The sequence below is a fragment of the Labeo rohita genome, chromosome 23 (genome assembly GCF_022985175.1).
Source record: "Labeo rohita strain BAU-BD-2019 chromosome 23, IGBB_LRoh.1.0, whole genome shotgun sequence".
Classification (NCBI taxonomy): domain Eukaryota; kingdom Metazoa; phylum Chordata; class Actinopteri; order Cypriniformes; family Cyprinidae; genus Labeo; species Labeo rohita.
The window spans coordinates 17,943,014-17,957,579 of NC_066891.1; the positions used below are offsets into that span (position 1 = coordinate 17,943,014).

General features: G+C 37.5%; 1 protein-coding gene across 1 annotated transcript in view; it reads left to right on the forward strand.

Moving 5' to 3' along the window:
* Window positions 1–14,566, forward strand: part of megf6a (multiple EGF-like-domains 6a) — an 80,683-nt gene that overhangs the window by 14,641 nt on the left and 51,476 nt on the right. The gene's annotated exons all lie outside the window — the stretch shown is intronic.

The following is a 14,566-nucleotide window of genomic DNA, read 5'->3' on the forward strand; positions in this document are numbered from 1 at the left end:
ACTGGCACTAACGTGGTTTCATTCACAAACTAAAAACTAAAGCAAACTATTTTTTTTCACTATTTTTCATCTATTTTTTTTATTTTTTGCAGATTTACGTATACATGTTTAACCAAAGCTAAAATGTCCTTATAGTTTCCTCTTAGTCTGGACAGTACCATTACCTCATGAGTGAGATTTTTCCTTTATTGTTCTCAGCACACCTGCGTTGGCACGCACCCACTGCAGGGACCTTTACTTTCTCCTCTTACTGTCCTCAGTGGGACATCCTCTTTACTCACTTAGGCCATTTAGTTGTTTGGGAACATGATACCACATGCTACCTGAAGCTCTTTTCTGCCATGAGTTTTGCCTTTTCTTAATGTTTTTTTTTTTTTTTTTGTAATGACTAAATGGTTCTTCCCTGCTTTTAAAGGGATAGTTCACCCAAAAATAAAAATGTTGTCACTATTTATTCATCCTCATGTTGTTCCAAGCTCCAAACCCATACACTGTTGTGACAAGTAGCACCAAAGTAAACACATTTCCAGAAATGTCAATGTTGCCCTCTAGTGGGAGTAATATGTAATATTTTTGATGATAAAACATCTCAGTATGTACATTTCCACTCTCTGTTTTGTGAATACTAATCATACATCTGCTAAAGGTTTATGGGATGGATAGATAGATAGATAGATAGATAGATAGATAGATAGATAGATAGATAGATAGATAGATAGATAGATAATAAATAAATAAATCTTAATTCAGATATAATTACAAATGACCTATAAAGGTATCATATATAAAGATAAGAAAAAAAATGAAAGGTAACTTTGGTTCAAATTCCTAAATTTCTGTTTTTTAATAGAAATATTTAAAAATATTAAAAATACATGCATATAAAATATGTAAAAATAAAAAAAATAATATAAATATAGTGAAATTGATACTAAATGTTATAGTTTATTTTTAAAGTCGTATGAATTTTTAATGTTTTTTTTTTGGAGAATGTATAACTCGATTATTTAGAGATATACATAGAATATTTCTATTTAGTTTCTATTTTATAGAATAAACCAATACCGTACTTGTAACAGAACTATGGCATTTAATGACCATTGACATTTTTTGATTTAGATTTTTTGAACTCTTAATGTGTGGAAAGTGTATTCATTTTTTTTTTTTAATTGCAAAAATTTGAGGTGACCCGTAATTAATCGTAATTAAGTATAAATGCAACTTAAAATAGATAATACAAAATAATTTACAAAAAAATATTAAAATATTATAAATATATAATATAATAAAAAAGATAGCATTTTTATTTTTTTTATTGAATTGTTCTGTTTATTTTTATTTATTTATTATTTATTATTCATTATTTTTATTTTATTTATTTTTATTTTTTTGTTAAGAAGTGTTACTGCTCTGATGCTTGGGTTTCAAGGAAATAAAATGAGATATATTCCAGGAACTGTTGAATGATTCTCCTTAAAGCAGGTGCAATCTCTCCATTTGATTAATGTGGAAGTATTAAGTAAAAAAATGTCCAGTGCGGCGCTGTTGCAGGTGTCGACAGGAATTGAGCCCTGTAATGGACCCTGAATTTGAGCCCAAATGAAGAAGAAAATATCCTGCTTAGGTCAGCATGTCAAGGCCCACAAGATTTAAAAACTCCACCGCACATAATTTCACAGCCCATCCGGATTTCAGGCATTTTGCAGTTAGCGTACTATTGTCGTAAAGACGCTGAGCCCTTTGTTCTCCCTGCCCGATAAGCTATAAAGACAAAAACCTTCCATCTGTTCATACTTACCCGACGTGTGCTCTCCTTCACCCTAGTCAGTATTTGGGTTACATGTTATCAGGGGACTTAGAAGGAAAATTAAAAGCTAAAGGTTAAAAAAAAAAAAAACTTTACAAACTGCCAACCTTGCCTTGATATGCACACTTTAAAAGTGATACACACAGAACTAGTTTTTTCCTTTACGTTTCATACTATATATCACATTTTGATGGATTTATTGTAGACTTCGGTGTCAGGAAAGATATTAATCTGTATTATGTTCTTCGAACAAAGACGTACTGTACATGTATGACCCTGTAGTCCTTCAGCAGCTTGACTTCCAAGTTCAATGATGGATGTGGCTTTACATCCAATATGTTTATTTAGATCTAAACTGCTTGATTTCTTTTTCCCCTGCAGTGCTCTTGGAGTTCAAATGAAAATCTTGGATGAGAGAATTATTAGGGCAAAAAGCCCAAACAAAACAAGGTCTAAATATATAGCCATACTTTGACATCTCGCTTACAGTTCCTTCCCATGAACCCAAATGGCTATTTCTCATTACATGACCCAGCATTTAATTTTTATAAAAGGGTATTATGAGCTCAATAGCATAAAATATGATGCAATATTTTTCCTAATCTCTGCTGCATACATCGGTAGGAGGTGCTGGGATAAGTGGCAGCAGACCTGTCTAGACAGTTTTGACATCTTCAGTGCTTTATCTAAAGTTTTGCGTCAGAACATGATAAATCAGCATGTGTGTTTTTGTCGACATGGTTATCTATTTGGAAGATGGAACACCGTTGATGATCAGCAGAGAGACAAACTGGCAAGGCGTGGGTCCCTTGGGCACACTTGTCCAGGGTGAATGGGGTTGCAGCCTCAAAACACACCCATGTCTTGATCATTTAATCCCAAATTTAATGGGATTCGTCAAGTCAGAGCAGGAAAATAACGTCGGGAGAATTCATTTTTTTGATGAGTTTTGCCTTGGGAAGTTTACTATTAACAGAATAGCCTTTTTTCAGCCAAGAAGCAGTGGTTCTAAACGGATTTGACTGTAGTATTTCACATTAGACGTAAAATGGAAACACAGTACCAAAACTGCCCGTCATACAAAAGAATTACAGAAAAAAGGTTGGAAGGAAGGTAAAATCATCATAAAGACTAAATTCAGACTTTTATAAAGAATTTTTACTGCTATATGGTTTGTAAGATGGCTACATGGTTAAAAAAACATAATTTTTCGTTGAAACACAAAATAGATCATTTGAAGAAAATTATACTTTTTATCCATTCAGTGAAATTCTTCAGTGTTGTTTTGGCCCCCCCAATTTTCACCTTAGAGTCATGTTACATGGGGGTAAAAATGACTTCAGAAAGATGGCAGCATCATAATGTGATTTTTAAATACATTGTTAGTTTTATTAGTGAAATCTGTTGACTTTAGCAATCTTTGTTGCATTATGTGCCAATGGTGACCATTCGAAAATGGGGAAACGGCACTTTTCAAGTTTTTCTCCAAAGTTTGCATGCCTGTAACTCAAGACGTATTATAGATATCTTGATGCCCTTTTAGATATTGGGTCTTAACAAACTTTCCTTTTGACATCTTTATTTTTAATGCCTTTTAATTTGGCTCCAGGAGTAAATCGTTAAAATGTACACAGAATCAAATGTGGGTCAGTCATGTCTGAAGAACAAATAATGTTAAAACTAGAGATGTATCTTGTTTCTTTCTGTCAAGACAACTGCATTGAATAAATGTGTAATTTTTAACAATTTACTCCTGGAGCAATATTGAAATTCCAGTATCTCTGGAACCAAATGTCATAGGGCATCAAAAATAAAGATGCCAAAGGGAAAGTTTGTTAAGACCCAATATCTAAAAGGGTATTAAGATATCTTTAATAATTCTTAAGTTACAGGCATACAAACTTGAAAAGTGCTGTTTCCCCATTTTTTAAATGGTCACCATTGGCACATAATGCAGACTGCTAAAGTCAACAGATTTGACTAACAAACCTACCAATCTCTGTGTAAAAATCACATTATGATGCTTCCATCTTTCTGAAGTAATTTTTACCCCCCTGTAACTTTACCCTAAATCTAAGGTGAAAATTGCCATTTTGACCTCCCTCTACAAAATACTGTATTACTCAGTAAATATTCATCCATGACATTTAATATTTTGGCTTTCATCACTATACATGTCTATCTTTCTTCATGAAAAATATTGACAAAATCAAAAATTTAAGCCAGGGTGGTTTTAGAAATTTGGTTGATTTGACACGGAATGACCCTTTTGGGCCTTAATTTTTCATTGTGGGGAGTTCAAATGATCAAATACCACAATATGTGCAATAAATACACATGCTAGTGATAATGATTGCCAGTTAGGTATTGATTCTTATATCCAGATTAAGTGCTTTTCATATGGAATTATTTCTTTTTTTGGTCTTGAAAGGCAGACTCTGGTCAGATTGCAGCTGCACATAAAACAGAGGGATGCATAGTTCTATAAAATAAACCAAACATATTTTCCAAATTGTGCAATTAGAGAAAATGGCTTTTTGTGATGTTGGAAAGTCCATTAGCTGTTTTTTTTTTCTGTCACTATTTATTTGATTCTATACATAAAACAAACCAGAAAGCCTTTTTGTGGCCGATCCTGCATCTAAATTGTGTCCAGCTTTCTCTGGAGTAAGAATGCTTACTTTGTTCATACTGTAAAATTTTATGGCCTTTCATTCTCAAAAGCACTAGGGGGAAAAAGAAATGGCATGGTAGCTTTTCCGCACCAGCTTTCCAGTTTTGCTTATTGGAAAGGCTACATTCCCACAGCACCGCAACCACTTTACATTTTCCACTGCTAGACACTTTACACCTCAAATTCTATTTAATGCACATGAATCAGTGGGACGAGGTTAAGAGAGTTTGCACTAACACTAAACAAACTCTCAGAGAGAATGGAAAGATCTGTCATGGTGTGAATGCTTTATATGTGTGTCATATTTGGTTCTATTTTCATTTATATTAAAAAACAAAAACAAAAAAAATGGAAATGTCACACCAATCAGGTGTCTGTTGGATACGCCCAACTATTCCTAATAAGCATGCAAAAGTTCAGACGGACACTCCCTGCTCTATTAGATCTGCTTTAAAGAGTTTAGGTGTGGTCTGTGGACTCTGGCTAGTGTCCTAAACCTGAAGTGTCTCTCATTAGATACAAGCATGGCTTTGTAATGACACTCATTGAACTATGAGGACATCAAAAGGTGCTTTGACTGCTGACGCTTCACTTTACTTGAGGGGCCAAAGTAAACTTCCTCTTTAAGTACTGGGTAAGGCATGTAGCCATTGGGAGTACTCATTAATTTATCTGTCTTTGTCCAGACTTTCATACCATGCAACCTCTATTTAGGTCAGTAACCGAAAACACAAGTAGTACATTGTTTCGGAGTAAATTGTTTTGTTTAAACTGAGTCTGTTAGTGGTATTGGTTAAAATTCTTGCATACGCATTCTTCTTCCTAACAAACTTGAGGTGAGTAACTCCTTCAACGCCGTTTCATGACATATGGATATTAATGAGACCTCAAATCATTTGGCCGGTTGAGAAGGAAGGTCTTTTCTAGTTTACCTGACTGATGTTTGCAGACTATCATAGAGACTTGGGTGTGGGCTCAGCTATTAACAAACAACCTAGCAACTGCCTAAAACATTGTAGCAGCTGCCTAGCAACAACTTACCACCCACAAAGCCCTAGCAATAAGTAACCACCAAATGCACCTGATCAACCATGCTCCAGTGTCCCAGAAACCACAAACACTATAGTACCACCTAGTAATGCCCTAGCAACTATCAGCACCCTAGCAACCGCCTAGCAACACCTTAGTTACCACCCACAAAGTCCTAGCAACCGCAAAAACCATAGCAATCACCCAGAACACCCTAGCAACCACTTAGAAGTGCCCTAGCAGCCACCTTACACAACCCTAACAACAACCAACACACTAGTTACCACTCATACCACCGAAGAAACCAACAAATACACCCAAGCAACCATCTTCCAGTGCCCTAGAAGCCCTAGAAACCACAGAAACCATAGCAATGACTCAGAATACCCTAGCAACCATTTAGTAACGCACTTACAACCACAGACAACCTAACAACCACCTTAAGCAGCCCTAGCTGTAAGAACCACCAAATATATCTGAACAACCATCTTTCAGTGCCCTAGAAACCACAAAAACCATAGCAACCACTCAGAACACCCTAGAAACCACCTAGAAATGCCCTTGCAACCACCAGAACCCTAGCAACCTCCTTACACAGCCCTAGCAACAACCAACGCAGCAGTAACCACTCATTCCACTGTAGAAACACCAAATACACCCGAGCAACCGTTTTCCAGTGCCCTAGAAACCACAGAGACCATAGCAATGACTCAGAACACCCTAGAAACCATTTAGTAACGCCCTAACAACCACAGGCAACCTAGCAACCTCCTTACACAGCCCTAGCAACACCTAGCACACTAGTAACCACTCATATCACCATAGAAACTATCAAATATACCCAAACAACCATCTTCCAGTGCCCTAAAAACCACAAAAGCCATCGCAACCACCCAGAACACCCTAGCAACATCTAGAAATTCCCTAGCAACCACTGGCACCCTAGCAACCTCCTTACACAACCCTAGCAACAACCAGTGTACTAGTAAATAACCATTGTAGAAACCAACAAATACACCCAAACAATCATCTTCCAGTGCCCTAGAAACCACAGAAACCCTAACAACTACATAGATATACCCTAGCAACCACCAGGACACTAGTAACCACTCATACCATCATAGAAACCACCAAATACACCCAAGCAACCATCTTCAAGTGTCCTAAAAACCACAAATCTATAGCAACCTTCCAGAACGCCCTAGCAACCACCTAGTAATGCCCTAGCAACCACCAGAACCCTAGCAACATCCTTATACAACCCCAGCAACTAACCAATGTACTAGTAACTTCTCATACCACTGTAGAAACCAACAAATACACCCGAGCAACCATCTTCCAGTGCCCTAGAAACCCCAAAAACCATAAAAACCAACCAGAACCCCCTAGCAACCACCTGGTAATGCCCTAGCAACCACCAGCTCTCCAGCAACCTCCTTACACAACCCCAGCAATAACCAATGCACTAGTAAACACTCTGACTGTAGAAACACTGTAGAAACCAACAAATACACTCGAGCAACCATCTTTCATTGCCCTGGAAACCACAAAAACCATTTCATCACCTTATAATGCTCTAGCAACCATCAACACCCTTGCGATGCCTAGCAATGTGTTATTAACCACCCAGAACCACCTAACAACATCATAGCAACTAACTACCAGTTAACAAAACCCTAGCAGTGACATTGTAACCACAAGCAATGTGCCCTAGTAACCACCTAACAAAGCTCACATAGCTCTTACTAGCTGGACTTCATTAATTGCGAAGTATACTTCGATTTTACGTATACATGGAGGTCCGCGTATAGTGCACGTAATGCTAATTTTGTCACCAGAATAGTAGTTTTACAGTAGAAAATAAAACTAAAGAGACACTCGGCAAAGATGAAGCTCTTTAGAGCTCATGTGTTGAACACTTGCATTCATGTACACCTCATATGTTCTATACTTTGAAAGTCTATGCGTTCAGTAGTGTATGCATACAAAAACAAAGTATACTTCGGGCTTTATACTCACCCCCTAAACCTTACCCCCATCACGGCACCAGTGTGGCAGTTACTACTCACGTTGCCTCAAGTGGTGTACAAATGGGCATCTCCGGTATGGTAGTCATACACATTAAGCTAGTCCGTCTCTTGAGGCCAGGTGACTGAGGTTTACTTGCACAGCTCTTATCTGTTAAACTAGGATCCACCCAGAACATCCTAGCTAACAGCAATGCTGCAGTAACCACACAGCAAAGCACCCCAAACATATCTGGGTAAAATCTGGCAGCGTATCGACATCAACATCCTGGCAGCAAGGCTGGCGCCAGTATAATGTTTAAACAGTTTACCATCACACTCTTCATATACTGAAAAGTGTCACAATAAATTAATGTGACTGACACATACATCATTGCATTATGATTAATATATTGTTTTCCATCCACACCCTTGTTTTAAGTGAAATGATTGAAACTACACAGTCAAATAATCTTGAATTTTGGATCACATTTTCCTCCACAGTAGGAGTTATTTTCTTCCCACAAAGTACGCTGGATGAAGAAAGGTTATCAAAACTGTTTTCATAAAGACATTCCACAGTGAACGCATACTTCCGAGGCTCCAGTTCATTTGTCTGAATGGTTTATTATATGTATACAGTACTGCACATGGTGATGGATCAGTCCAAAGCTACTATCGGCCACTGCTTACAATAATATAAACCTTGAGCCATCTATAAGTCCATCAATAAGACTTGCTTTGGAGATAAAGAAGGAGGTTTGGAGGATATTATAAATCAAGATAGCATGCATGGTTTGCATTAAGTTTTGGCTAAAAATGTAAGTCTTTCCTTCTCCTTATTAATCAAAGGAAATATTACTGAGCTCAACTGGCAGTGCATTAGACTAAACAGACAACTATATTAGATACATGGAAAAGCATGGCTCTGTTTATCTGTTTCAGAACTGCTTCAGTTCATTTCAAGAAGCCACTTTACCACTCGGCAAACCACATTTTTCCATCTCACGCTAATGCTTGCAGGGCGTAGTATCTCCTAAGAAGTTCCTTTCGAAGAACTTCTTAAATGCAGCTCATAATGATGAGCTGAAAATCCCACAACCTGAGATGGGTTTTATTACATATTGAGGTTTGCTGTGAGATCAGTCCTGTTGGCGAGAGGACGCCGTTATAAATGTAAGGAACATTTCTTCCTCTCTAATCTCCCCAGAGGTCACAGATCCATGGAAAAGACAGAAGAGATTTTGGGATACTTCCAATGCAAAGGCTTGCATTGTGAGCACTAGATTTAACCAAATTACTGAGTGAAAGGGAGGGCCCTGAAAGCCAATGTCTGAACTTTTCCTTTGGTGCCCATTTTCACCTGTTCAGGCCAAATACCCCTTGGCGGATAGAAAGACTTAGCAAAGACCTTTTCATAGTATTCATTAGTAGTAACTGTGCTTGCATGCGTGTGTGTGAATTTATTTATTTACCTATTAGTCTATGTCCGATATACTTTTCTACAATTCTACAGTTTGGAGAAAATTGTTTTGTTTTGTTTCTCATCAAAATTAGTTTGAAATCAAACAATTATTATCAGACCCTCCTTGTTCAAGCCTCCAATTTCCAACATCCTTTGACCTTAAACTATAGGACAGGAGTCTCAGTAACAATATGTACTATAATTTTGTTTTCTTTCAATTTGTATTTAGTTTCTCATCAAAATTAGTTTGAAATCAATAAATAACAAACCCTTCTTGTTGAAGCCTTTGACCTCAGGGTTGTCAGGTTTTCACAACAAAACCCGCCCAATTGCTACTCAAAACTAGCCCTAAAGTAGCCGAATTGTGTTTTGAGGGGGGTCCCCTGTTAAAAATCGCATTACAGGAGATAAAATACAATTTTTTGGCGGGAAAAAATTAGCATTCTAGGGGCTAAATATTACGTTATTGGGGTCACTTCAACCTGCGGACATGCAAAAATGAAAAACGCACACTTGGCATAAAAAACGCGCACTTGGCAACAATGTTTGACCTTAAACTATAGGGCAGGACTTTCAGTAACTATATGAACTGCACTTTTGTTTTGTTTCATTTCATTTTGTTTAATTTCTTATCAAAATTAGTTTAAAATCAAACAATTATTGACAGACCCTCCTTGTTGAAGCCTCAATTTTGCAAGAGCCTCGTTCAACTTCGGAACACAATTTAACCCAGAAAAGTGTGAAAGATGTCGTCAAAATAGTCAATCTGCCACGAGTGGTTCAACCATAATTTTACGAAGCTACGAGAATACTTTTTGTACGCAAAGAAATCAAAAATAACAAATTTATTCAACATTTGTCTCCTCCATGTCACTGTAGCGCCATTTTGGATAGTATCCCCTGTACGCAAGCAGCGTAGGCTGTTCTCTGTCAGCTGCGTCACGCAAATCCGCTGTTTTCTTTCGAATCGATGTGTAAATAAACTGAGAAAACAGAGAACGTATGTTGTTTGCGTACAGGGGATACTATCCAAAATGGCGCCACGGTGATGCAGATGAGACAAATTGCTAAATAAAGTTGTTATTTTTAGTTTCTTTGGATACAAAACGTAATCTCATCACTTCATAAAATTCTGATTGAACCACTGATGGCTGATGAACTATTTTGACAATGCCTTTCTTACTTTTTTGGGTCTTGGCAGTGGTATTTACCTGGCAGTCAAAATCCTCCCAGTTTTCATCCAAAATATCTTAAATTGTGTTCCGAAGGCGAACAAAGCATTTACGGGTTTGGAACGACATGGGGGTAAGTGATTAATGACAAAATTTTAAAACACTAGGCATCATACACTTATCGACTTTGTAAATAGTGACAAAGGAAAACTGGTCATTATACACTACACAACTGAGAATGATAAACTACCAAACTATCATGTTGTTCTGATCTCAACGAACAGAACTAGGCGCACAGAAATGTTGCTAGGAGATGCTTGACAAATGTAAACAATATGTGTTTTAAAATGGGCTGAAAATTCAAACGTTTAATATCCTCCAACTGGATGGAATCAAAGCCTGAAGATAAAAAATCTGACTCTGTGGCAATCATACACTAAGTGATTTTCTATGGAATCTGTCAACTCAAATATACAGACTGGCTCTGACTTTCAGCAACTAGTGTCAACGTCTCCAGAAAAACGTCTCGGTGGAAAATCGTGTAATGTATTCCAGGCTTTAAACTATAGGGCAGGACTTTCAGTTACTCTATATTTAGTTTCGTTTTGTTTTAATTAGTTTGAAATCACGTTGGTATCGATAGCATTGTGGTTAGTGTGCCAACATGTCGCATGACTGTGCTTGCAGCGACCCGAGTTCAAGTCCTGTCTTGAGGTCCTTTGCCTGTCTTGAGGTCCTTTGCCGATCCATCCCCCCTCTCTTCACCCAATGCTTTCCTGTCTGCTCTCTACTGCCCTATCAATCTAAAGGCAAAAGCCCAAAAATATAACTTTGACCTTAAACTATAGGACTTGTAGTAACTATATCAACTATAGCTGTGTATTTTCTGTGGATCACTGACAAGTTACCTGGCACATCACTAAAGCTAAATGGCAATGTTCTAAATATTTAGCTGAGCTGAAACTGGCAGTCTGCTTGACATTCAATCCAAATACAGCAGCTTTGATGGATTATATAAAAACAGCTCTCTTTTAACTCCCTTAACTGCTTACCTTTAACATCTGAGACACCATGTGATTTTTCAATCACTGGAGGGATAATTGGAGCAGCTTCAGGGCTGCAAGAAGTATGATCTATTAAACTTAATTCATGATTTAATGAAGATAATTAAAAATTTGATGCCCTGTAAAATGGAAAGCTTTATTCTTGAAATTCAAGTTGAAAATCAGCAAGTGTATTTGTCCATTTAATGCTTCCCAGTCCCAACACCTGTGCCAGGTGGATAGTAAGAAGATTCAGTTTCAGAAGATTGAAATCTCACGCTGTAGTTTATTGTGGCAGAATTAATTTCTGAAGACTCTTTAGAGGTACGCTGCACTCTTATAAAACCTATTAAGAAAAGTCCTGTTCTCCATGTGGATATTTAAACAGAATCAATCGCAATCGCTCTGAGCGTTCAACTACTTCTGCAGATTTGAGGCGGTGCGCTGGATCTGTTCTGTGAGTTTTTACTGGATCATGAACCTGTGTGTCTCAAGACACATGCGGACACTCTGAGATCAGATCTACGTAGGAGAACTGATTGTTTTTGTACTCTGTCTCCCCAACAGATCCTCTGTCCTTGTGAAGTTGACTGTAATTTAATGGGGCTGATTTTATGCTCAGTTTAGTTTGATGTATTTTTTTAGGATCAATGATTTTAGTTCCAGCAAACCAAATGAAAAAAAACAAGCAGGTGCTTTTCATTTGTCATTCGTATGCAAGACTACAGCAAGCCTATCTTTAACAATTAAGATAAAATCATATGAGTAATGGATTTTTCAAATGCTTTTTTTGGTCTCGCTGGAAATATAAGAAAGTTCAATAGCTATGGCCCATGTGTTCTATTTGTTTTCTTTGTCAGCATTTCCCAACACATTTTTTTAATCTTATTTACCCCCACAGCCTTTTCAGTAAAGCTTTGACTCTTCAGTGACACCAAATCAGAAATGTGTGACGTTTAACTCACTGGATATAATTTAGAAATACACTGTGGGTGGAAAACGCTCATAAAGAACTCATTAAGCACATCTATTCTGTGTATAAAATTAAAAAAGAAAAATACACTTAAAAATTAAAATAAATTATTATTATTTTTAATTGACAGCACTTACTTCAAGTTGTAATCCTCTGGACACTGCTTAATTAGACTTAATGCGTACCATTTGTTGGAAATTACTGTTTGGTGTGACATACACAAAAGATTTCTCTGAATAAATAGCTGCAGAATGAGTAATGTTGTGTTTTCCCATTGTACTGTGTGCATCTGTTAATTTTCTTCTGTAATTTAGGGAAGCCTCCGTTTGTCCTTATTAATGTAATTTAATCAAATGGTTTAAGATGAGCCTTAACCCACACCTGGCAGCAGTTTAGACTGCCTCACTGACACAAAGGCATTCGCACAGAGAGTAAGACGTGCAGTGACCTTCCTTTCATCTGACTCGCAAACCTCACATGAAAAGAGACGCTTGAATCGTGTCCAGCTGCACCTTTTAAACTCCCCTCAACCTTTATATCTTCTGGAAAAACTGATACAACGTTTGTTGCATGCTTTACTTCTTATTTTTAACTATGGATTTCCTTGTCCTTGTCACTTTGGATAAATTCCTGTCTTGTTCAAGATACAAGATACATTTGATACTGCAAGCACATATGCCATGCTTGGGCTGTTCAGGCTTTTATTCCATGACTTATTTTGGTTTTGTAAGTCTATACCATATTTTGTTTAAATGCAGCGTTTTAGCTTTTCTTCGATTTCCCTTTACCCTCATTTAAATTAGTTTTCCATGTTTTCTCTCAAGGTCCACAGTACTGGACCAACAGCTTGTCAAAACTAGGGTAATTTGTGACTCATTTGTATTTCTGTTTAACTTCTCAGCTGTAGCAAAATGTTGAATTGATGTAAAGATTATTAATAACCAAGGCTCTATAAATCACAGAGCTTGTGACAGAAATGGCTATATGAGATTTCAAGACTGGGGGTCTTTCATCTTTTTAATAAAATGATCTCATGACAGCTGTAAAGGCAGCTTCATAATCGTGAAATCCCATATTTGACAGGTTATAAAAAAGTTTCTGCTCTCAAACTGTTCTATCTATCTATCTATCTATCTATCTATCTATCTTGGCCTATGAAACATTGAAGTCTTTGCCATGCCAACTTTAAAAGTTTGTTGACAAACTTTTCTTTTAGTTACAGTGCCTTGCAAAAGTATTCAGTGGTTTTTTTCATGTTTTATGTTGCAGCCTTATGTCAGACTGCTTTAAATTACCTTTTTCCCGCACCAATCTACACTCCATACACCATGATGACAAAGCACAAAACAGGTTTGTTACAACTTTGCAAATGTATTAAAAATACTGAAATTATTACAAAGTATTCATACATTGCAAGTAGTCTGGGACACTTGAAATTTAGCTCAGGAGCATTCATATTGCTTCAAGTGGAGTTAAACTGTGGCAAATTTATTTGAATAAGTATGATTTGGAAAGACAAACACCTCTCTCTACATGCAGCTCTAACAGCTGAAAATGCATATTAGAGCAAAAAACAAGCCTTGAGGTCAAAATAACTGTCTGTAGAGCTCAGAAACAGGCTTGCGTCAAGGCACAGATCTGGGAAAGAGTTCACAAAAATTCTTCTGCATTGAAGGTTCACAGAACCATGTAGCGTTTATTATCCAAAATGGAAGACGCCTGGAACAACCAAGACTCTTCCTAGAGTTGGCCTCCTGGCCAAACTGAGCAATTGATAGAGAAGGAGCTTTGGTATACTGGAGACAAAGAAGTTGATGGTCACTCTAGTTTAGCTCCATGATCATATATGCAGATGGAAGAAACTTACGGAAGGACAAACATCACTGCAATACTCCTCCAATCTGGTCTTTATAGCGGTGTGGCCAAACTCAATCCTAAGTGAAGACATAAAAGCCCACTTGGAATCTGCAAAAAAGCACCTAAAGAACCCTCAGCTTGTGAGAAACAAGATTCTTTGGTCTGTTGAACCTCAATTCCAGGCATCATGTTTGAAGGAAAACAAGCACTGCTCATCACCTACACATGGCATCCCAACAGTAAAGTGTGCTTGTAGCAGCCTCATGCTGTGGGACTGGGCAGAAGGTTCACCTTCCAACAGGACAATGACCCTAAGAACACAGCAAAAGTGGCTTATAGACATCTCTGTGAATTTCCTTGAGTGGCCCAGCCAGAGCCTTGGCTTGAACGCTATCAAATATTTATGGAGAAACCTGAAAATGTTTGCCAGCCCCCATCGAGAGGTGAAGAGGTGAGGTGAAGAATGGCAGATAAATGCCAAATGCAGATGTGCATAACTTGTTGCATCATACCCAAAAAGACCTGAGGCTGCAAAGGTGC